Genomic DNA, 24,146 nt, shown 5'->3' with positions numbered 1-24,146 from the left:
ACCATTAACCAACACCCGCTGGGTCCTCCCCGTAAGAAAGTTCAAAATCAGTAAGAGAAGCTGATCGGGCAAATTAAAAACATTGGCAAGTCTTTCAATCAGGATGTGGGGCTGCATCTTGTTAAAGGCTGAAGAAAAGTCTGCAAACAAGAGCCTTACACAAGTCCCCGTTTTATCAAGGTGCTTGTAGACCGTGTTCAATACACAAAGCACTGCATCTTCTACCCCCTTATTTTGCTGGTAGGCAAATTGAAGTGGGTCAAGTCTCCCCTCTGTCAGAGATAAAATTTCGGATTTTAGAATTTTTTCAAAAGTTTTCATCACAAGTGATGTGAGTGCTACTGGTCTAAAGTCAGACAGTTCCTTTGAAGTACTTGATTTAGGGATTGGGATTATAGTCGAAGTTTTCCACAAAGATGGAATCTGACCCACATCCACACATGTTTGAAACAATCTGCTAAAAACACCACTCAACTGGTTGGCACAGTGATGCAGGGTACGCCCACAGATGGCGTCGGGGCCCCTTGCTTTCCCCACCTTTACCTTTTTAAGTAAGATGGTGACCTGGTCTAGTGAAATTACAAATCCCTCACTAGGTTTGAGGGCTTCATTGCAGACCCCAACCTTTCCAATAAGGTCCCCCCTCTCAAACCGACTAAAAAATGAATTAAAAACATCTGGCAGGACAGAGTCAGGCACTCCTTTTACATTGATAAGTTTCTTATCCTCTTTTTGGTGATTACAAGAAGCCATACATTTGATACCCTTCCAGGCTGCCTTAAGGTCACCACCGCTATACATTTCTTCTATTTTGTCCTTGTATTTTAGTTTAGCTTTCCTGATCTCATCTCGTACTTCTCTAGATATTGCTTTTTTCTCAAGGTGGTTGCCACCAGAGGAATAAACCACTTTCTTTTTGTTGATGATTGATTTAAGCTCTTTGTTTACCCATGGCCTATTATTTGGATAAATAACAACAGTCTTTGAGTGAACCAAAGAGTCCACACAGAAAGTAATATAAGATGAGACTGTGTCGCACAACTCGTTAATATCCCCAGATGAGTTAAAGAAGCAGTCCCAATCAGTACACTCAAAACACGCTTGGAGTGCTGAAATGTTATCTTCTGACCAGCACTTCACTGATTTCACCTCCCGTGGTAGCCTCTTGAACACAGGAATATAGCGGGGTATAAGATGCACACAGTTATGATAGGAAGATCCCAGAGGAGGAAGTGACAGTGATTTATATGCGCCACTCAATGAACCAAAACACAGATCTAGGGTCGTATTCCTGAGTGTTGTAGTACAGGTAATGTACTGTTCATAGGTTTTTAAAGTTTCCTCCAGACGACAGTGGTTAAAGTCTCCCAGAATAAACTTCGGAGCATCTGGGCAGATGGTGTCGAGGCGGTGCGTGACGTCATTTATCAGCTGTGCCGCAGTAACAGCGTTAGCTCGCGGATGGATGTAAACAACTGTAAAAAACAGCTGCCGGAACTCACGCGGCAGATAAAAAGGCCGAAGGGATATCGATAACAGTTCAATGTCTGGGGTACATATCCTTTCTCGGACAACAATAGTTTTACAGTACCTTTTATTGACGTAGCAACAGACACCACCACCGCGCTGTTTATCAGTTACCCCCTTGTCTCGATCCAGCCTCAACGGCGCTCCAAATCCTGGAAGCATCAGGTCTTCTTCCCGGTCCGACTCGCTGAGCCAGGATTCGGTAAAGACAAGGAGGCAGGTGTTTTTAATCTCCTGCCTTGTCGTAATCCAGGCGTCCAACTCGTCCAGCTTGTTTCTGATCGACTGAGCATTTCCGAGCAGGATAGACGGGAGAGCTGGCAGCCTGCGCCGATCCTGTAGACTCATGCGTTTAAGCCTCCGATGTATCCCCCCCCTCCTGCCCCTTTTCCGGCGTCTCGTCCTTATCACCAGGCTGCGGAGCTCCTCGGGAATACTCGGTGGCTTCAGTGCAAAGCCCCTCCCAAGCGGTCGAAGTCTCATGAGTGCCTCTCGGCTGAAGGTGATCCGTGGGAGGGCTCCTTGCCAATGTGAGGTTCCTTCGTCTCCAGGCTCTTGACAGACGCCAAGTACAAAGTAGAGTCCACCAAGCAGCCACAAAGTGGCCAATTTAAGCATCCACATTTTTATAGGTGGTTGACACAGTGGTTGACACACCAATCACACCCCATGAAAAAACTAGCAATCAAAACCAAAAAACTAGCAATCAAACCACTTCAGTCCGGCAGCTACCCGAGTCGCACGCTGAGGAGCGTCCTCGTCAAGGGGTGAGGTGGTGCTTGAAGAAGTTCAACTCACCTGTTGACCGCTCAGACCCTTCATTCCTTCTCACAAGCTTTGATCTTCTTAAGTGATCCTCCAGTCATCCGAGTAGTCAGTTAGTGTTATCCTTTCCTTCGTAACCCGTAACCCTAGCGTCGGCAGCACTTCCGTGTTTGGGTCTTACAGTATAGACATATATAAGTAGAAACTTCATTAAGTGCTGGATCACTCTCGAGTGTGTTAAGACGCTTCTACATATATATATATGTCTATACTCTCATCTCTCTTCTCTGTGGTTGTGTCTGAATCGTCTGAATCCAGTGCGAACCGTGCAAACAGTTTTTTGCAATGTTGTTTTTTTTAACTCGGTAACGAATAAGAAAAAAAATGTAGCAAAGTACAATACTTACAAAAAATAATACTTAAGTAAAAGTAAAATTACAGATTTTAAAAACTACTTAAAAAGTATAAATGCGCAAAAAATCTACTCAGTTACACTAACGCAAGTAAATGTAATTCGTTAGTTTCCACCTCTGCCTAAGGCGCTGGATGGTGGTCCAGAATCTCCTCGAAGCCGTATGGAACTCTTGCTCCATGGTCTCACCGAACTCCTCCCACGCCCAGGTTTTTGCCTCAGCGACCACCCAAGCCGCGTTCCGCTTGGACTGTCAGTACCCGTCAGCTGCCTCTGGAGTCCCACAGGCCAAAAAGGCCTGATAGGACTCTTTCTTCAGCTTGATAGCATCCCTAACCACCGGTGTCCACCAGCAGGTTCAGGGGTTGCCACTATGACAGGCACAACGATCCTGCGACCACAGCTCCGGTCAGCCGCCTCAACAATGAAAGCACGTAACAGGGTCTGTAGTGACTATCAAATCCTACTTTTAGTCACCTTCGGGTGCGGGTGGAGGCAATGACTCGCTTCAACAATATTGTCCAGGCAGAAAGCGGGTTTGGGTTTATTGTCCCATTTATTGAATATGATGATGATCACAAGCTGGGTCCACAATGGCTACTTCTTGTCCAGGTTTATGTAAATGATGAAAATTATAACGGCAAATTAGATGTGGCATATGGAACCAAACGAAGCAGTAAAAACCGTGTGACCTCCCGTCACCCACAAAATGCCAATGCACTGCCACCTCAACACCTTTATAGGCTCCGCAGTGCCACCAGTGGTCAAAGGAAATACAAACCATAGTGCAATAAACTGAAATGTACATAAAACATTATTAAAATAAACTTAGACCATAAGATAATCTAAACCAAAACAATATTGGCTCCTACAGGGTCCATTCAGACTCAACGTCCCCTGCCTCCCCCGGAACATTTTGGAAGTTCTGTTGGAGATGGGAATTGAAGCTCCTTTTGACAGGAGACTCTGTCAGGCGTTCCCAGCATACTCTTGCGAAACATTTGGGCCTGCCTGGTCTGACTGGCATCCTCCCCCACCATTTGAGCCAACTCACCACCAGGTAGTGGTCAGTTGACAGCTCTGCCCCTCTCTTCACCCGAGTGTCCAAGACATGCGGCCACAGGTCAGATGAAACAACAACAAAGTCGATCATCAAGCTGTGGCCTAAGGTATCCTGGTGCCAAGAGCACATATGGACACCTTTATGTCTGAACATGGTGTTCATTATGGACAATCCATGACTGGCACAGAAGTCCAATAACAAAACACTCGAATTCAGATCAGGGGGGCCGTTCCTCCCAACCACACCTCTCCAGGTCTCACTGCCGTTGCCCACATGAGCGTTAAAGTCCCCCAGAAAAATGAGGGAGTCACCGGAAGGAGCACTCTCCAGCACCCCCTCCAAGGTCTCCAAAAAGGGTGGGTAGTCTGAACTGTAGTTTGGTGCATAAGCACAGACCACAGTCAGAACCCATCCCCCCACACGTAGGCGGAGGGAGGCTACCCTCTCATTCACCAGGGTAAACCCCAACGTACAGGCACCAAGATGGGGTGCCCTGCATACCCCTGCTTGGCGCCTCTCAGTGGGAGCAACTCCAGAGTGGTAGAGTGTCCAACCCTTCTCAAGGAAGAGCCAGAGCCATGCATTTAGGTGAGACCAACTATATCTAGTCAGAACCTCTCAACCTCACACACCAACTCAGGCTCCTTCCCCACCAGAGAGGCGACATTCCATGTGCCAAGAGCCAGCTTCTGTAGCCGAGGATCAGACCGCCAAGGTCCCCGCCCTCGACTACCACCCGTCAAACACTGCACCTGACCCCTTTGGCCCCTCCCACGAGTGGTGAGCCCATGGGAAGGGGGACCCACATCTCCTCTTCGGGCTGTGCCCGGCCAGGCTCCATGGGTGAAAGCCCAGCCACCAGGCGCTCGCCAACGTGCCCCACCTCTAGGCCTGGCTCCAGAGGGGGGCCCCGGTGACCCACGTCCGAGCAAGGGAACACGGTTTCCATTCATATTATTCATCATAAGAGGTCTTCAGGCTGCTCTTTGATCCCTGACCTAGAACCTGTTTTCCATGGGTGACCCTACCAGAGGCATAAAGCCTGAGACAACTTAGCTCCTAGGATCGTTGGGACACTCAAACCCCTCCACCATGGTAAGGTGGCAGCCCATGGAGAGGCTATACCCATTGGTTACATATGATGTTACTGCAAATCTTTACAGTAATGTACTGGTTGCTATAATTACTCAAAAATACATTGTACAAGTAAAACAATTACTGTGAATTTTTACAGTATCATGTTGCTTGATGTGATTTCCTGAAGTACATAATATCACTCTGAAATTCCCTTTGGTTGTAATTTTACACAGTACGCGATGAGTTACTGTGACATTTTACAGCTGGTTGAGGTTTCTATAGTACACAATATGTAACTGAATTTCAACAGTATACTGTAATGGTTACTGTGAGCTTTTAAAGTACTTTACATGCTATTACAACAATAAATAATATGTTCCAATATATTATTGTGAATTTCTGCAGTTCTGTAATAGGTACTGCAATTCCCTATGGTACACATGTTACTGTGAATTTATATTATTATTGTGAATTTCTGCAGTAATGTTATGCTTGCTGGGTTTTTATCCAGTACACAATAAGTCGTTGTGAAATTTCTCACCATTGTAAATTCTTGTTTTTTTTTGACAGTAGTGAGTATATTACTGTGACTTACTACAGTAGACCATGATCTGCTGTGAATTTATACAGTATTGTATTTATTACAGTGATTTATACAATTATTTCACATCACTGTAAAGTCTTGTTTTGTTTTTTACAGTAGTGATGATAGTACTGTAACTTACTACAGTCGAACTTGGTACGCTGTGAATTTTTAAAGTATTGCATGTATTACCACAATTTATGCAGTAATTTCACACAACTGTAAAATTTTGCCTTGTTTCTTACAGTAGTGATTATATTACTGTGACTTACTACAGTAGAACTTGGTCTGCTGTGAAGTTTTACAGTATTGCATGTATTACTGTGATTTATACAGTTTTGCAACAGTTACTGTCAATTATACAGTATTTTACTTTAAATACATTCACAGTGAGTTACCTTACAGAAACACAGTAAATTACTGTAATTCACAGTCATTTTTTACAGTGTGATTTATTGAAGTGTTTGTCCTCCTGCTGCTGTTTTAAATGAGTTTATGTGTCTATCTGTCAAGCTGAAGGAAATCCACTAATTTTTTAGCAACGGTCAAATAAACAGAAACTATTTTGTGATTTCAAAGGCAACTTCTTCATAAAAGAGAAGCACTGTAGGCATTTATCAAAGGCGTTTAGTTCATGATTGTGTCAGTAGGCCAAAGCCAAACTGGGCTCAGAATAACACATTTTGTTGCTCTTTTACAGAAGTGATAAAATTCAGTTTTAGATTCATGAAGGTTTTTATTCGCAGCAAATTTTCTAACATGAAACATTTTTTCCCTCGACTCCAAAAGCAAACGGCTCCAATGATGCAAAGCTAATCATTATTATAAATCAGAACATCTAGCTCTAACACGGTTATTACTGACATAAATATCTACCCCAGACTGTTTACATAACTCTGTTTGTGCTTCACGTTATTAAAATTGTTTATTAGACAGGATGCAGAGAAAAAAGACAATTTTAATATTCCTTAACTCCAGCGATCTTTAATTCAGTGCACAAAAATATGTTCATCAAATGTAATAAATCGCATTTTAATCACCCACTTTGAGAAAATGCATGTTCAACAAGGCGTGGCAAATGATTATTAGTGTTCTAAATTTAAAATGCTTAATACAGGATCTTCAGCTCTGGATGAGACAAGGTTAAGTATTCGCCTGTAAGTTGGACTGTCTGGTTTGTATTCTTCCTGTGAAAACATGAATGTAATTGTTACTGTGGTGAGACATTTGACTGCTGCTGTGCATTCAAACAAGGTTTATTAAATATTAACAAGGACACCAACACAAACTGTCTTCCTGCAAATGAACAAGACCAAAAGTGTGCTGATTTAATTTTGCTTTACACATTTAAAGTTATGCAGATTAGTTTTTTTTTTCTGTAAAGTGTTTCAATTTAACAAAATTTCCCAGAAACTTTCGGATTTTTGGACCTTCCTTAATGCCTCATAGTAACTTTGGCTAGAAATGATGTCAAACCTTTTGTTTTAAATACCGATTAAAACAACTTTCTATTTTTAATATAATTATTACATTTCCTCAACAGAATGACAAGTTACCTGTAATATTGTTGGATTAGTGTGATGTTTTATTGCATAATTTTCCACAAACACAACATCCCATTGGACATAGAACTCCATACTCCATACATATACACACAGTTTATTTTATTTCTTATCGCTATGAGCCTAAGAAACAAATGTGCTTTCCTCCGAAGGAATCTCACACCTTCAATTAGCTAAAAAGTTTTAGCATTTTTCCTTCAGCATGACGCAAATAACGAACTCAAACCAGCCTTAAGAACCATGGTGGGAACTAGACAACCGACAGGGAATAGAGAAGAACCAGTTAGACCAGAATATTTAAACAAGAACAACCCAAGAGAAACAAACTGGAAAAAACTACAAAGATGGCGGTGGCTCAGGAACGATGCTCGTTCTTTGGCCGATTTAGACGTGGGCTTTTCTTTTAGACGTGAGTAGATAGATGTACTTAAGTCCTTTATTTCAGATGTATTTGCTTCTTCTTTGATGGTGTATGTCAGTTTTCCCTGTTGACTGATTTCCATTGTGAAGAATACGTTGTTCGTTGCTGTCATTGATCTATAGCGCTGTCCAGTTGAGTGTGGAGACAGTTTGAATAACAGCTGTAAATTCTGCCCCACGTCTGAGCTCTGCCATGGGGTATGGCCATACTAACGAATAAAAAATGGCTTCCCAGACTAGATTATTGTTTGAATTTGACCTAGCGCTCTTCTCCTTATTGGAACCGGACATCACTTAGCCCTAACGTTTTGGAGACCAGGAAACAAAAGACGATTTGGTGCTCTTTGTGCATCCATCTCATCCCACTGTAAGCCGTCTCACACACCGAGATAATGTGGCTCCATGTGGGCTGCATGAAAACACATTTCACCAACAGCACGGCTCTTCAGGATAATAAAAGTGCAGGATGCTAAGTGAATGACTGGTTGGGTTGGAGCATTTTCATCCAGGGAGGCACCTGCAGCTGACCTGTTTCTCTGCCCCATGTGGCACATTGCCTATTTTCTCCAATGACTCGAACTAGGATATTTATGTCACAACATAACAGCGCTGGTGTTTCCCCATGAAAGGCAGAGCGAAGGCGGGTCTGCCCTTCATGAATAGATAAACAGAAGAAGCTCTTACCTAAAGCAGAGGAGAACATGTCCTCCATGTTTCCATTCAGGGGAAACGTGTGTGATTCCTAGATGAGGATGCGACTCAGGAGGTGGTTTGGCACCAAAACAATTAATCACACCATAATTCAGCAGGAAGGCAGAAATGACACATTGACTTAAGAGAGCACGACAACTTCTTATGTTATTCCTAATCTTTTTGGCATGGAGCAGGGACCAAAATACGTGAAATGACACTCTTGGTTTAGATTTCATTTAAATAAAATTGAGAGGAGTTTGTACTTTTTATGCGACCCGGAAAAAACAAATAAAGATGCTTGTCCTGGTTACTGAATGGAGCCGATGCCATAAAGAGTCCAGTCTGAAAGTGGAATTATTTATAGGGATGGTGCCTTCGTAGCTCCCAGCTGATCTTGCTGTGGTCTCACGGTCCGATCACACATACATGGCAGCAAGACCCTCACTTTGTCTAAACCTCTTACCATTCATGCCTGTGACTCTTCTAAACCTCGAATTAAACATTTCACAGATTTCAGACACAAAAAAAGTGACTTTCATGGAGAAAATGAATCCTGGGAGGTGAACGTTTTACTGCAGCTGTCAGCAAGATAAGGATGATGTTGTGAGCTGGGGTGAGTACTCGCTCTCATTCCTAACATCCCTGAGTGTGTTGCAGGAGAGGGAGCTGCAGCTGCACCTGATCAGCTGATTAGTGCAGGGCCGGCCCATCCTATAGGCATCATAGGCAAGTGCTAGGAGCGCCAGCCAGCCAGGGGGCGCCCTGGTGCCACAAAATTTTTTTTAAGTTACGTAATGTTTGTAAAGCAAGTTGATATTAATGTGTCTTAATATTAAAATATCAAGCCCACAACATGATACCTTCTTAGCAAAGTTTATTAAGTAGCGCAGTGTGCATTTAAAAATGATTAATGATACGTCACTATGTGTTGCCGCCATCGACATAATATACGGGTTGCCGCGCGTGGCGCCCACTTCACCCCCCTCCCCGTCTTTACCTGCTACGAGAACGGTTGTTTTGATGAGTCAGCTAGTTCATCATGTCTAAACGGCCTAAATTATCTGGAGCCCAGGGGAGGAAAAAAAGAAAAGAAGAGGAGGAAAAACGCAACAAAGACAGAGGTAAGATGTAAAATATTGAAATTAAATGTTGATTTCATGACTTTATTAATTAGCACTCTGGGGATGCTTTAGGACAAACTAAGCTATTTTCTTAATATTGTAACGTTTGTGCAGCACTAAAGCATGAGACACAAATATATTAGCTCTTAACAATGGTTTATTAAAGTTGTTAAACAGCTGGTATAAGCTGCATATCTGGCTCCCAGACTGTAAACATTCAGTCAAACAAGCAACGCGTCGATAGCAGAGCAGCAGCAACACATTACAGCAACCTAGGATTATTTTAGTGCTTTGGAATATTTTCTGATGTTTTGTGTTCTGAGAATTCAGTGTTTCATAATAACGCCTAAATGTTATATGATGGTCTTTGGTAATTGTCTGATAATTTCTTCACAATTCTGTCAGTTTTACATTTTTTATGAGTGATTTTTTAAACCTCATTGTAGAAATTTATTAGCATTTTGCAAAAATTCTCATTGATGGTTTTCTACTTTAAATTATTGCAACAGATTATTGTTGCAAAAAAGTTATAGTATGTCAATGTCCGAGGTCAATCGAAAACCCACTGTTAACCAGATACAGATCAGCAGCACGTGAGAACATTGTCCTGCATGGTTCAAAAATGTCTTGCATGAGACACATGTATGTCTGCTGCCAGTTTAGCTCAAATGTTTTCATTTATTCTTGAAATCATGTATTGATGTTTAGCTTGGTGTCATATGTCATATGTCTTATGTCTTCTGTCTTCAGATGTGCTGCTGAAGTTTCTATGTCCCACCCCTGCAAATCCTCCAAACGCCTCTACCTCAGCCGTACAATTAAGCAGTGATGCAGCAGCCCCGTGTACTCCTCCAGTTGCCTCCACCTCAGCAGCACACCTTAGCAGTGATGCAGCAACATCAAGCACATCTTCTGCTTCTCCAATAGACCCTGCTGACTGGCCATCTCCTCTAACAGATAAGGTACAAACAGAGTTGGTTCACAGAGGTCCATTTCAAATTGAAAATAGCTTCACATTCCCTAAACAAAAAGATGGACAAAGGTGTCAACATGACTTTTTTAAGACTCTTATTCAATGGAGAAAAAGTCAGAAGAAGCTGGCTTATGTATTCTAAAAAAGAGGATAGCTTGCACTACTTCTGCTGTAAAATCTTTTCTAAAAGAGAGTACAAACTGACTAGGGAAGGACTAAAGGACTGGAAAAATGCGGGTCACTTGCTCAAGGCCCATGAGGAGAGCCAAGAACATAATGCTCACATGGCAACGTGGAAGGACTTGGAGGTCCGTTTTGTGAAAGGGCTCACAATAGATAAACAAGAGATGGCACTATCTGAGGCTGAGAGAAAACGGTGGCGTGATGTCTTCCATCGGTTGGTGGCAATAACTCAGTCTTTAGCTGAAAGAAACATGGCATTTAGGGGGTCCACAGACACACTAAACAAACCAGACAATGGACATTTTCTAAAAGAGGTGGAGCTTATGGCCAAATTTGATCCAGTGATGAAGCAGCTTGTTAGCATAGTAGTAAGTGGAGCTGGGAGTCACATCAGTTATCTTGGCAAAACAATCCAAAATGAACTGATAGGCTCCATCAGTTGTAAAATAATAGAACACATTGTGAAAGACATTAAAACCTCCAAATATTTTTCCATTATTTTAGACTGCACCCCCGATCTGAGTCATAAGGAGCAGCTCTCGGTCGCAGTCAGGTTAGCGTCACAAGAAGACATTCCTCAAGTTAAAGAGCATTTCTTGGGATTTCTTGTTGCAGAGCAGTCAACAGGAGAACATTTGACATCTCTTCTCCTAAAAAGGTTACAGGAACTTAATATCCCATTTGAGGACTGCAGAGGCCAGTCTTATGACAATGGCGCCAACATGAAGGGGAAGAACAAAGGTGTTCAGGAAAAGTTGCTTCAGCTGAACTCAAGAGCTTTTTTTGTCTCATGTGGTGCCCACACTTTAAATCTGGTTGTAGCGGATGCTGCAAAAAGCTCACCAGATGCTCTCAGCTACTATGGGCATCTAATCAAGTTATTCAAGCTCTTCTCAGCCTCCACCCATAGGTGGGATGTCCTCCTAAAATATGTCAAAATCACTTTGAAATCATGGGCTGAGACCAGGTGGGAAAGCAGAATAAAAAGCATGGAGGCAGTAAGGTATCAGATTGGGCAAATCAGAGAGGCTCTACTAGAGTTGAGGGAAACAACCGCAGCCCCTGTGGTAAGAGTTGAAGCCCAGTCTTTGGCTGAGATTGGATCCTATCGCTTTTGCATTTGTACTGCCATATGGTATGACATTCTGAGCAAGATCCAGTAAGTCAGTAAACTGATGCAGTCACCTTCCATGCAGCTTGATGTGGCTGTAGACTTGCTGAAGAAAACGTTGGTTACGTATTGTAACCCCAGATTCTATGAGTCTAGTCGCAGCCCTTAAGCTAGCAGCTATTGGAAGGATGATCTCCGCATCAGCCAATCATGAAGAGCTTAAATCTACGCCCACCAATAGTGGGCCCCCTCGTGGTATATAACCGCAGTGACCCCACTGCTCACCTCCAATGGCTCTTATTCCCATCATAACCAGTGGGGCCAGTGGCTTAAGGGCTGCGACTAGACTCATAGAATCTGGGGTTACAATACGTAACCAACGTTCTATTTCGTCTAGTCTTAGCCCTTAAGCTAGCTGCTATTGGAATAAGGCGCAGCTGGATGGGTTTACGCCCCACTGGTTAACACAACCAATGGACACACCCAATCAAATCTCCTCTAGTGGGGGACATTCAGCCTCAGACCAGGCCTAAAGACTGAGGCAGGCACGATAAGAGAGGGGCCCCCACTAAAAAACATCATCCACAAGAGGATAAAATCCATCTCAGCAAGGCCAATGAGGTGCCATAAGCATTCATTTAGCCTGCTGGGGTCCAAGCACTGAACGAGTGATGGAACCTGAAGACACATCTCGTAAATAATAACGAGTAAAGGAACAGGGTGAAGCCCATGAAGCAGCCTGACAAATGTCTTCCATTGACACACCACTGAGGAGCGCCATCGAAGAGGAAATCCCTCTGGCCGAGTGAGCCCTGAGTGCCTCAGGGGGATCCTGCCCTGATGATGTGTAAGCGAGGGAAATGGCGTCACACAGCCAGCGTGAAAGGCGCTGGGCCGACAGCGCCTGACCAAGGGAAGACTCCCTGTAGTGCACAAACAGGTTTTGTGAGCGACGAATCCCTGAAGTGCGTGACACATATCGTGCAAGCGCGCGCACCGGGCAGAGAAGGTGAGAAGCCGCCTCCTCCTCAGAATTATGGGGAGGAGGAAAAAGTCCAGCCAATGAAATTGACCTGGATTTGAAGGAAGCATTAATGCTTTTGGGCACAAAGGCTGGGTTGGGGCATAAAACAGCAGACCCGCCATCCTCCCGGATCCTGAGGCATGCGGGAGCCACTGAGAGGGCGGTTAGGTCACTCACTCTCTTAACTGATGCTAGCGCCAGCAGCAATGCAGTTTTAAGCGACAGGAACTTGAGTGAGACCTGGTCCAAGGGTTCAAATGGAGCTTCAGATAAGCCGTGCAGAACCACCGTTAGATCACATTGGGGAAAAAGCGGGCGGGACACAGGTCTGTTCCTTCTGACACCTTTTAGAAAACGTTTTGTGAGGGGATGATTGAAAACAGATCTATCTCCAAAACCCTGATGACATGATGAGATAGCTGCAGCATATGTCTTAACAGTGCTGAATGCGAGGCCCCTGTCCATCAGTATCTGCAAAATCGATAGAACATCCGCCAGCTGGCAGGAGAGTGCTTGAACATTCCGTTCTGCGCACCAGTTCTGGAAAGCTGCCCATTTAGCAGCGTAAGAGGCAATGGTAGAGGGCGCCCGCGCACTCTGAATCGTGGCCACCACATCATGCGGCAGCCCAGAAGCCTCTAAGCGTGACCGCTCAGCGGCCAGACCCACAGCCGTTGGCCTATTTCCGGAGGATGTTTGATTATCCCATCCGCCTGGAGAAGGGCGTCCGCCCTCCACGGGAGCCTCCACGGGGAGCCGGACACTAGCGCTTGCAGGTCCGGAAACCATGACGCGGACACGCGCCTGGGAGCCACCAGAATCACCGAGAGCTGTTCCGACCGAATTCGGTCCAGGAGACGGGGAATCAGAGGGACTGGTGGAAACGCATAAAGGAGCGTTCGAGGCCAGGGCTGGTGTGAGAAGGCGTCCGCCCCGAGCGGGGTTCCGTCCCGGGGACTCAGGGAAAACCACAGGCGACACTGAGCGTTTTCGCGAACCGCGAACAGATCCACAGACGGTTCCCCGAACCTGATCCAGATCTGTGATATCAGTGCAGGATGTAGACGCCAGTCGGAGTCGCGGGGTCCCCCTCTCGACAGGATGTCTGCCGCTACATTCAGTACCCCCGGAATGTAGATGGCTCTGATGGACAGCAGGTGGACATGTGTCCAACACAGTAAATCTGTGGCGACACGCAACAGTGGGAGGGATCGAACTCCCCCTTGGCGATTTATGTAGGCTGCCGCTACCCGGTTGTCTGTGTGAACTTCGACATGACGGCCCTCGGGAAGGGCAGCGAAGTGTCTGATCACATTCCTCACTGTCATAAGCTCCAACACATTTATGTGCTCGTGCGTGTGGGAGGGCCAGCGATCTGCCACCGTGTGGGACAAGCACGTGCCCCCCCACCCCGACAGTGACGCATCCGTAAACACAGATACGTGTGACGCAGGACGTCCGATGGGAACCCCGCGTGAGAGGATGCAGGGGTTCCCCCAGTGAGCGAGGTCCCCGCCCACTGAAGGGGGAATCCTCTACATACGTCTCTTCTGACGTATTGGGTGTACCCGGAGGCGGACGAACCAGCGTTGCAAGCGCCTCGTGCGCAGCAAACCTAGCGGCACTACTGAATGGGCTGCGGACATCATGCCCAGGAGTTTCATGACTAACCGGGCTCTCACGATCTTGCGGGGTTGAACACGGGAGATCACCGTGGAGAGATCTGCCGCTCTTGCAGGCGACAAACATGCTCTCATTAGGGAGGCGTCCAACTCCGCCCCGAGATACACAATCGACTGGGATGGAAGGATGGAGCTCTTTTCCCAGTTTATAGAAAACCCTAGGGTTGACAGATGCTCTGTCAACCTCCTGGTTTGCTGTGACGCCTCGTCCTCGGACCGAGCGCACAGGAGAAGATCGTCCAGGTAAAATAAGACCCTCATTCCCTCCATGCGCAGTGGCTGCAGCGCGGTCTCCAGACATTTGGAGAAAGTGCGCGGGGCTAGCGAGTAGCCGAAAGGGAGGCGATTGAACTGATATTGAACTCCCTTGAACGAAAAACGCAGAAACTTCCGGTGGTTTGGAACTACTGGTATGTGGAAGTATGCGTCTTTCAGGTCGATTGACGTGAACCAATCCCCGGGGCGCACATATTCCAGGACTTGTCTCATCGTTAACATGTGGAAATGCATTACTGCTATGGAGCAGTTGAACAGGGACAGGTCGAGAATCGGCCTCATTCCTCCCGACTTCTTCGGTACTTGCGATGTGAACGTCGTCTCCACGATCCCGTTGAAGGGAGGTGGAGTGGCCTGAAAATGAAGTGTGTGACCGCAATGAATGGTGTCCGAAATCCATTTGCTCATGATGCAAAGGCGGCGCCACTCGTGCGCGCGTTCCGACAATGGACGCGTGTGCGCGGTCACGTGAACAACGTCTGAGGGTTGTGCATGCGCCCTTACCGCCGTCGCCCATACCAGAGAACTGGGGGCGACCCATGGAGGGCTGCGCTCGAAAGGGCAAGTGCGAAACAGCTGGAACAGGCTGGTCCACACCGCGGAGCGTGGAGTCCGAGAGTGAAGGACGAGTGGGAGCCGGGCCTGTGCACGGGGGCGACAGAGTGCTAGCGGATGGAGCCGCGCACTGTGCCGCCGCGCGTGGTCGAGACAGCGACATGACATCCCGCCCCACCCAACGGCGTGGGGAGAGCGGGACGAGTTGGGCCTGGCCAGATGCTGGGGCCAGAGCGCAAATGGAGCGCACCCTTACGGCTGGCCGTGTATTATGACTACCTGCAGAAACATGTGTGCGTGCAGCAGTGCTTGGTGTGGGGAACATGTGTGAAAACTCGGCAGAGGATTCTGCGGAGGACTGTAGGATTGAGCTCTTTGAGTGACGTTTTTTGGGTTTTATTTCAAAACCAACAACATCAGAACAATCAGCAACACACACATTCCCCCCAAAGAGTCACTTCCGTGGCTGCTTTCGGCGAGGCTCCTGCACCTGGGACTGCCAAGACGGCGTCTGCTGGCCCCGCCGGAACCGTTGTCCGCCATCTCGCTGGTCCCGCTGATGTGGAGCCGAAGCGGGAGGCCGGCTCCGTGGAGCGGGCGGTGCAGCTGGACATCTGAAGCTTCCGCGCCGTTCGTCCCATCCTCTGGCTGAACGGCCGGAGTGCGAGGCTGACCGAGGGTGGACCAGGTCTCGCACCGTAGCCGATAGTTCGGCCGTCTTCTGAGCCCTCTCAATGACGCCCCTAAGATGGGGACCAAACAGAACATCGGTGGTGATGGGGCCATCCAGCATCTCCCTTTGCAGATGTTCCGGAATGGAGGGCAGGGCCTTCAGCCAGATCGCTCGCTGGATGAGGGTCTGCCAGGCAGCGATGCAAGCAGAACCGGTGAGCACAGCAGCACACAGATTGAGGATGGCATCAGCAGTCTTAGTTATGACGGCTTTCGACTCCTCGGGAGCTTCCAGCTCCTCCATCATCTTGGAGACGCCGAAGGCAAGAAGGGCGATGTTATTCCCTGCAGCGCCGGTCTGAAAGGCACACTGATGTGCGCGGTCGGTGAGCCGCGTCAGCAGCTGGTCATGTTTTGAAGCGGGAACAGCTCGCGGGCCAGCGAGGTGGTTCTTGGCGCCGAACAGCGAGGCCAAATCCGGCTCTAGTGGAGGAATGGACGGCCAGCCTTGGTCGGAAAACCCCTCGACCTTGGTGATGGGCGCATATGTGGAGACTGGCGCCTTGAGCTTGGCAGGCTCGGAGAAGGCGGCAGACCAGCAGCTCATAGCAGCGGGGAAGCGCGGCCAGACAGGGTCTGGACAGCGTGTCTGAGTTGCCCCGAAAATTCCCGCCAAATCATCCGCTTCAGGCAGGGCCGGTTCTGGCACAGCTAGCCCCTTGCGGGCTGCTGACGCAGAAATGATGGCGGGCAGCTCCTGGAGCAGTGCTCTTACTGCTGGCAGGGAGGAGCGAGAAGCCACTGGGGCAGAAGGACCCGCTGAGCGAAGCTCGTCGACCTCCGTTATGTCTAGGAGGGACGCCGCCTCATCGTAGTTTTCGCTGTCAGTGACGTCATCCAGCCGGTTGAAGCCAGCCGGCTCCTGACCGGCGTCGAAGAAAACCAAAGCCTTGTCCAGCGGGTAGGAGTCAGCCACCGGAAATTCTTCGTCGGCGGCGGGAGTGAAGTACTCAACCCGGCGAATCTTCTCCCACGGGCAGAGCGGCACAGAACGGGCACGAGGCCTGCGGGGTCAAGGCCAGGCCAGCGTGGTGAGCCCCGAGACAGACCTCACACTTAGCGTGCAGGTCGCCGCTGGAAATGGAGCCCGTCTGGCAGGTCGGGCAGGGTCTGGTGTCGTTGCTAATTTGCTCTTTTGAGATAATATTTGCTCTTTAATAAAGCTCTCAAGCTTGGCATGAAGAGAAAAAGGAGGTGAGCAGTGGGGTCACTGCGGTTATATACCACGAGGGGGCCCACTATTGGTGGGCGTACATTTAAGCTCTTCATGATTGGCTGATGCGGAGATCATCCTTCCAATAGCTGCTAGCTTAAGGGCTAAGACTAGACGAAATAGAACCAGAGATTCCCTCACCAGTTACAGAAACACTGGATTTTGCGATGCACAGACAACTGCAAAAGAAATGTGTGAGGAGATGAACAGGGCTGGCTTTGGCGACAGGCGACACAGGCGGCCGCCTGGGGCGCCATCTGATGGATAGGGCGCAAAATAAAAATTAAAAGAAAAGTTTATTACATTTATGTTTGTAACATGAAATGCACTCTCTACATACTCAAAATTCCCCTCTGAAATGACATGAAATTAAAACATCAATATTTAAATTCTAATGATCTGGCTGCATGACGAGCTCCCGCTTGGGCCACCGCTCCAACGCATTTGACCGTTAAGGGTGCCGTAGATCACGTGCGTGGGCAGCGCTGTAGAAGGACATCCTGTTGTCATCGCGTTTAAACTTTTGGTATTTTACGATGAAAAGAACACCTAAGCCATCGGGATCAGCATTCCCAAAGCGAAGGAAGGAGGAAGAAAAAAAGGGCCCAAAGCAGAGGTATGTAGACTTTATAAATTTGGCAAAGGAACTTTTTGCGTTACCATTTTAGCTAACTGCCTCTCCTGCCACGCACGGTCCACGGACGGACCCTCACTAGCTGTTTACATACCCAATACAGTATCTCGTAACTTTAACCAATTAATTTTACTTTTGAATCGTCGTGTCCAGATGCAGTGAGACAATATCTGTAGCCACGACAGGCACCTGTGGACACCACGGGGGGCGGGACTGTCTTCTACACCTGTTGAGTCTCACTGTGATGATGAAGAATGTAAGATTTTTTTACCTTTTTTTGGAGTGTGATTGCAGCCTTTTTATGAACTTCTATTCAAGTTTTAAGTACGCATACAATACGAATTTAATATTTTCACATCAGAAGAACGTTAGGTGTGGGTGTAGCAAATTTTCAACTTTGTCCGACACATCGGGCGGGCGGCACCGCCGCGGCCGTGGCGGGGACTCCCCCGCTGCCGCCGGTCCAGTAACATTAAAAATAATGAAAAGCATCACTGCACATGGCTGAGGAATACTGAACGTGAAAGTGGCGCTGTTCTTAATTCATGCATCAGAGGGTTAAGTTGCTTTGTGTGTGTGTGTGTGTGTGTGTGTGTGTGTGTGTGTGTGTGTGCGTGCGTGTGTGTGTGTGTGTGTGTGTGTGTGTGTGTTTATTTTCTCACAGAAGAAGAACCCAAAACCAGCAGACTCAGTGCCCCAATCCAACAGCCTGAAGAGACACCATCATCAGCTTCAACAGATGTCTGTGAACATGTGAGCTGCTGGCCCCATAGATCCTGCTGATTGGCCACAGCAGTTGAACAAAATGGAAAGTAGAACTTTCTTTATGATGACACTGATATTTGAGTTTTGCTTTTGATTGCACAGTTTAATGTTGCTTTTGATTTTGCATCCCCCCAATGACATTTGCACAACATTTTGAGTTGTTGGTTATTGTAATATTCTCAGGTTACTTATCTTTCAAGCTTACATTTATTCTTCAGGCTGTTGACTTTAAAGAGTTGCTGTGTGAATATTTAAAATAAAAAATTAGTAACTAAGGAATAACTGTGGAGTTTCTTTTTCCAATGTGTGGTGGGTGGGTGGACTTGGGTTTGGGTGAGAGGCGTGCGGGCAGGGGGGAGGGGCGGCGCAAACGGGCAGTCTCACCTTGGGCACCAAATTACCTAGAGCCGGCCCTGGAGATGAACGTGGAGGCTGAACTGAAACAAAAGCGGTCGAGAACCACAAAAAGGCACTTTGGCTATGAGTCTCCAGATGAGCCCATACAAGATGCACTGCACAAAATGGAAACCACATTTTTAATGTGGTCGTGGACACTGCCTGTGCTTCTCTAGATGAAAGATTTCAGAATCTTGGAGGAGTGAATAAGACCTTTGGTGTGCTCCTCAGTTTCCCCTATTTAGGAGAGGAAGACTTGCTAAAGCAGTGCCAAGCTTTAAGTACTGCTCTAACCCATGACAGTCAGCCAGACATTGATGGCACAGAACTCGCAAAGGAAATGCAGAATTTCCCACCATTGCCATCAAAGAATATGACAAGTATGGAACTCTTGTCCTTCGTGCATGAGAAAAAAACTGGCAGAAATTTACCCGAACTTGTGGGTTGCTTTGAGAATCTCTGCCACCCTTCCTGTTACAGTGGCTGCAGCTGAAAGAAGCTTCTCTAAGCTCAAAATGATTAAAACTTATTTGAGATCTACTATGATGCAAGAACGTCTCAGTGGACTTGCCATCATAAGCATAAACCATGTGGTCTCAAATCAGTTGTCATATGATGATGTTATAGGTGACTTTGCTGCAAAGAAAACCAGGAGAGTAAATCTGTAGCAGGTCATGTTAGGTTCAGGACATGTGGTGTAGAGTGTCATTGGTAACACAGCACCAAAAAACACCACTAGAGGACATTGTAAATCATCTTTTGGGTGAATTTTTATTGAAATCCTAACTGGTTCTGTTTGGTAATTCTTTGTGGATACTGGTGTAGCGTTATGAAGCTTATAATGGTCTGCCCTTAACAGCTGCCCCTTCACACAGTAACATCGCCAAGGTCGGATGCTGGTTTCAGTATGTTTACATTCCAGGAGAAGAGACAGAAGAAGAGAAGAAGAACGCTTTTCATTAATTAACCAAAGTACTTTATTTGTGATAAGCTAATCAAAGCATATGTTGATCATTAATAATCAGGTGAATGATCTGTGAAATAAAGATGTCATGAGTTATGTGTTTAATGAATAAACAGGACTGCACCAGACAGACTGATCTACATTACCATGGAAACGCATGACACATTATTCTCAACCATTCAGAACTTTTGTCTGTGGTAGGGCAGAATCTGGGTTGTTTAATGAAAGTCGTCCAATCCGGTTTACTGAGATTTGTAAACAGTTAGGGGATATAAAATAAGGGAACGCCATTTTATGTTCAGTTCCATGTTAACCTCAGCTCCAGTACATCCGAGGTCCTAAGGATTTCCATCGTCATCATTAAGTTACAGGCTGGCCAGCTGTACTTCCTACTTTGAGCTGAACTGTCGAGCTGGACATTTCCGTCGTTTGAACCAACTAGACGACGTTCCTTCAAAATAAGAGTGAACTTGTTGACGCCTGCCAATGCTACCTGAGTCGACCCTTCAGACGGGTGTTGTGTGCTGTGACCGCTGTTTCAACCAGCTCCAGTACCTCTGAAGGTCCGAGGACCTGGCAATTCCTGATCTAACACGGGAGGCTCCCCCTGGGTACGTAAATACGGCAAAATGGCGGCTCATGTCATCAGCTTCTGAAGCCTCGTGGTAGCCTAGTCATAACAACCAGATTCGCTACGTCAGACTAGAGATTCTGAACAAAACACACACACCCACCCACCAACACGAAACATCCAAATCCATATGCATTCATCATTGAGATAGTCCTGGTAGATTGTAAGAATTTATAATTATAGAAATTAAAGATTCTTAAACGATCCCAACTCTCTCTTTTCTTGTCTCTCAGTCAATACAAAGTGTTTAAGTAAACTCCCTGATGATAAAAACAACCACTTCTGATTGATTACTTAGATCTAATTACAGTGTATAAATATACAAAATCAGATCATTACACTGGTTTCGTTAATGCTTTATTTTGTGTTGTTCCTTATTTTTATGGTTTTTATAATTTTTCACTTTTAATTTTGTAATATTTAAATGTAATGCTTTAATTCATATTATTTTATATATTCAGTTCAAAATGTTTATATTTCTACGTATTCTGAATGTGTGAGGTTCTGTGTGTGTGTGTGTGTGTGTGTGTGTGTGTGTGTGTGTGTGTGTGTGTGTGTGTGTGTGTGGTTCCTCACCTCTTCTCCTCAGGTGTGACAGGCAGGCCGCACCAGGTGCCATTGATCAGAGGCAATTAAGGTGGAGCACTTAAAGCTGGCCGGAGGAGGAAAGCAGATGCCAGATGATTAAGCCACACAGCTTGGTAATCAGGTCAGCTCTGTGTTTCCTTGCGCTTCCCAGTGTTTCTCTCACAAGTAATGTTTTGTCTCGCAGTCGTCCCGACCTTCTGAGTTCCCAGGATCTCCCAGCGTCTTCCCTGAACCGTGGTGTCTGCTTCACCCAGTGATCCTCCTGGCTGCGGTGCTTCAGCCTTTTCATCCACGCCCTGTTGGATCCTCCTCTTCTCCACCTGCCTGTCCACCCTCGAGCCTCCAGCAAAATCTCAACCTCAGCCTGCCACACTCCCACACTGGACCCCACCTCCTCTCCAAACACTCCTCGCCACGCAGACCAGTAAGCTCACCCCCTTCAATTCTTTTATCGGAACAGTCTCCTTGCTCCTCGACTCACCTTCTGTTTCCCCTTCAGAACCGCCTCTGCAAACCCGTCCAGAGTTCCTCCACCATTTTGAGAACCCGCTGAACTTTTCAATAAAACTGTTAAACTTTCTCCTGTGTCCGGGTGTGTTCGCTCCAGAGTCTCCTAGAATCATGACAGAATGTGCAAATGGCTTTTTAAAATAAAAAGAACGTCTGAGACAAAGCTATGTGGTTTCTTGTGAGTATGTACAGTTGCAGTGGAATTTACTGCAGTGTAAGGGGGCGCCACCTATAATCTTGCCTAGGGCTCCAATTTTGTTTGGGCCAGGCCTGGATTAGTGGGTCGACTATTTAAGGAGATGGTGAACACTACTCAACGCCTGATAATTACTACTGCTTGGTAGTTTTCCAGCCTTCGTTCTTGGTCACTCGTAACTTTCTCGTGAATATTGATTCTAGTGTTTTTGATCCTGGTGTGATTTTGTGTTTTGTTGGACTCACCCACCTCAGGTTCACTGCTTGCCTGGATTACTCACTCAACCTCCATAGGACTCCTGGTTTCCGTTGTCGGCACTGCTGGACTGACCATAGGGCATAGCGGGCAACTGCCCGCTGGGCCGACCCTTTCATCTTTTATGGGCCGGTGTCTGTTTTTTTTTTTTTTTCCTGGCCTCTAGTTGTTGCAGACAACTTGTCCGCGCCGCCCCACGCGACGCCTCGTAAAAGTTGGTGGATTGGCCAATTGGTAATAATACACTCTGGGCTGGACCAATAGCCAGAGGTCTGATGCACCCGCCAGTTGTTTGTGAATCTCAGTAAACAGACAGACGAGCTTTACAAAATGGAGAACAAAAAACGGAAAGGAGGAGCGGAGAAAATTCGACTAAAAAAGAAACTGGCCCTTCAGGCTGGCTGATGCTGGCACATGTGTTAAAATCTCACAGTTGTTTGGTAGTGAAGGTTCAAGTAAAATCAATTTAGGAAGTGATGGAGCCTCAGCCCAGCGATAGGTTGGAGAAGAAAAGAGGGAGGAGGAGGAGAAACCCGAGCCGGTGTTGTGCCATAAATTGACTCGCTGCCAAAAAATGATTAGCCACCGCGGGATCGCGCACGGTTAGGTAATTGCATTTCTAGACAAAATTCCCCAGGATTTCGCCCTAAAACTCAGCATATCTAGCAATATGGACATTCAGAAAGCAAAGATAACCTCTTCCGGTACTTAAACAGATGTTTATCGCGGATATTAGTGTGGCAGTGTTTGTGGCACGCTGCGCGGGAGCACGAGGACGTGCTTGTGGAAAGAGGGAGGAAGATGTGGCAGTGAGCATCCTGTCACAATGTCTTGATTGATCTTGCACCCTGTATAGTTGGTCAAGGGGATGTTCCTTTGGCTGACTGGTTAGAGCGTATGACTCTCACCCCGAAAGTCTAGGGATCGAATACAATCCGGGCCGTCGTTTATCCACCTTGCCACATTAGTTTTTCCAGTTCGGAAGTTGTTTTAAGTGTTGCTAATTGTCTTAAACGTTCACAATGAGGATATATTAATCCTTTTTGCAATATTTGCGATTGAAAGATGGTTTGTGGTAAGAACTGGCTTTCTTTATGTTACAGCCTTGATACTAAAAAAATAAATAATGTAAAATGGCACCCTGTATTGAATGTAAACGTTGTATAAATGTAAATAAACAATTCTCCAGCGATTTAATTTTTTCCCCTTCCTTTCTTTAGTCCACTTGACATGGAGCCACAGCTAACTAGTTTGGGGCACATTTTTACTTGGAAAAATAGTATTTAAACTGATCAAGCTTTGGCTTTACAATGACACTGTGTAAGTTGCTAAACAATACGTTGCTCTATTTAAAAGTAACAAGATAAAAGCTCTTCAGCACATACAATTAAGATTGGTCACTTGCCAAATAGACTACACCCTCCTGTTTACCTATAAGAAACGCCTCAAAATATCTTTAAATTCTTTATTGATGATTTAATTGTAGACAACTAAAATGGCATTTTACTTGCCAAAAAGTGATTGAATCGCTCAGATTTTCATGGAGGCTAAAATTGACCAAATAAGGGTTTTATGTATTATCTGTTGATGTTACTGTACTCATACTGCCTACTGTATCATCATAAACACCCCAAAAATGGCAAAAAAAAAAAAAAAAAAAGATAATTTCCCTTGCCAAAAATTGATTACAGTGTCCTGGTCACCTGTAAAGGGTTACATTTACCTAAATATTACCTTATTTATTATCTCTTGATGTTATTAGTGCCATCACAGGTTGCTGGGTCTCTTCATAAACACCTCAAAAATGGCAACAAATGATCATTTCCCTTGCCAAAAATTCATTACAGTGTCCTGGTCACCTGTAAAGGGTTAAATTTACCTAAATATTACTTTATTATCTCTTGATGTTATTAGTGCCATCACAGGATGCTGGGTGTCTTCCACATTCATAAACACCTCAAAAATGGCAACAAATGATCATTTCCCTTGCCAAAAATTGATCACAGAGTCCTGGTCACCTGTAAAGGGTTAAATTTACCTAAATATTACCTTATTTATTATCTCTTGATGTTATTAGTGCCATCACAGGATGCTGGGTGTCTTCCACATTCATAAACACCTCAAAAATGGCAACAAATGATCATTTCCCTTGCCAAAAATTGATCAGTGTCCTGGTCACCCATAAAGGCTTAAATTGGCATAAATATTACTTCATTTATTATGATGCTGGGTGTG

This window comes from Nothobranchius furzeri, chromosome 14 (assembly GCF_043380555.1).
Source record: "Nothobranchius furzeri strain GRZ-AD chromosome 14, NfurGRZ-RIMD1, whole genome shotgun sequence".
In the NCBI taxonomy this organism is placed as follows: domain Eukaryota; kingdom Metazoa; phylum Chordata; class Actinopteri; order Cyprinodontiformes; family Nothobranchiidae; genus Nothobranchius; species Nothobranchius furzeri.
Note: the sequence above shows the minus strand (reverse complement) of the source record.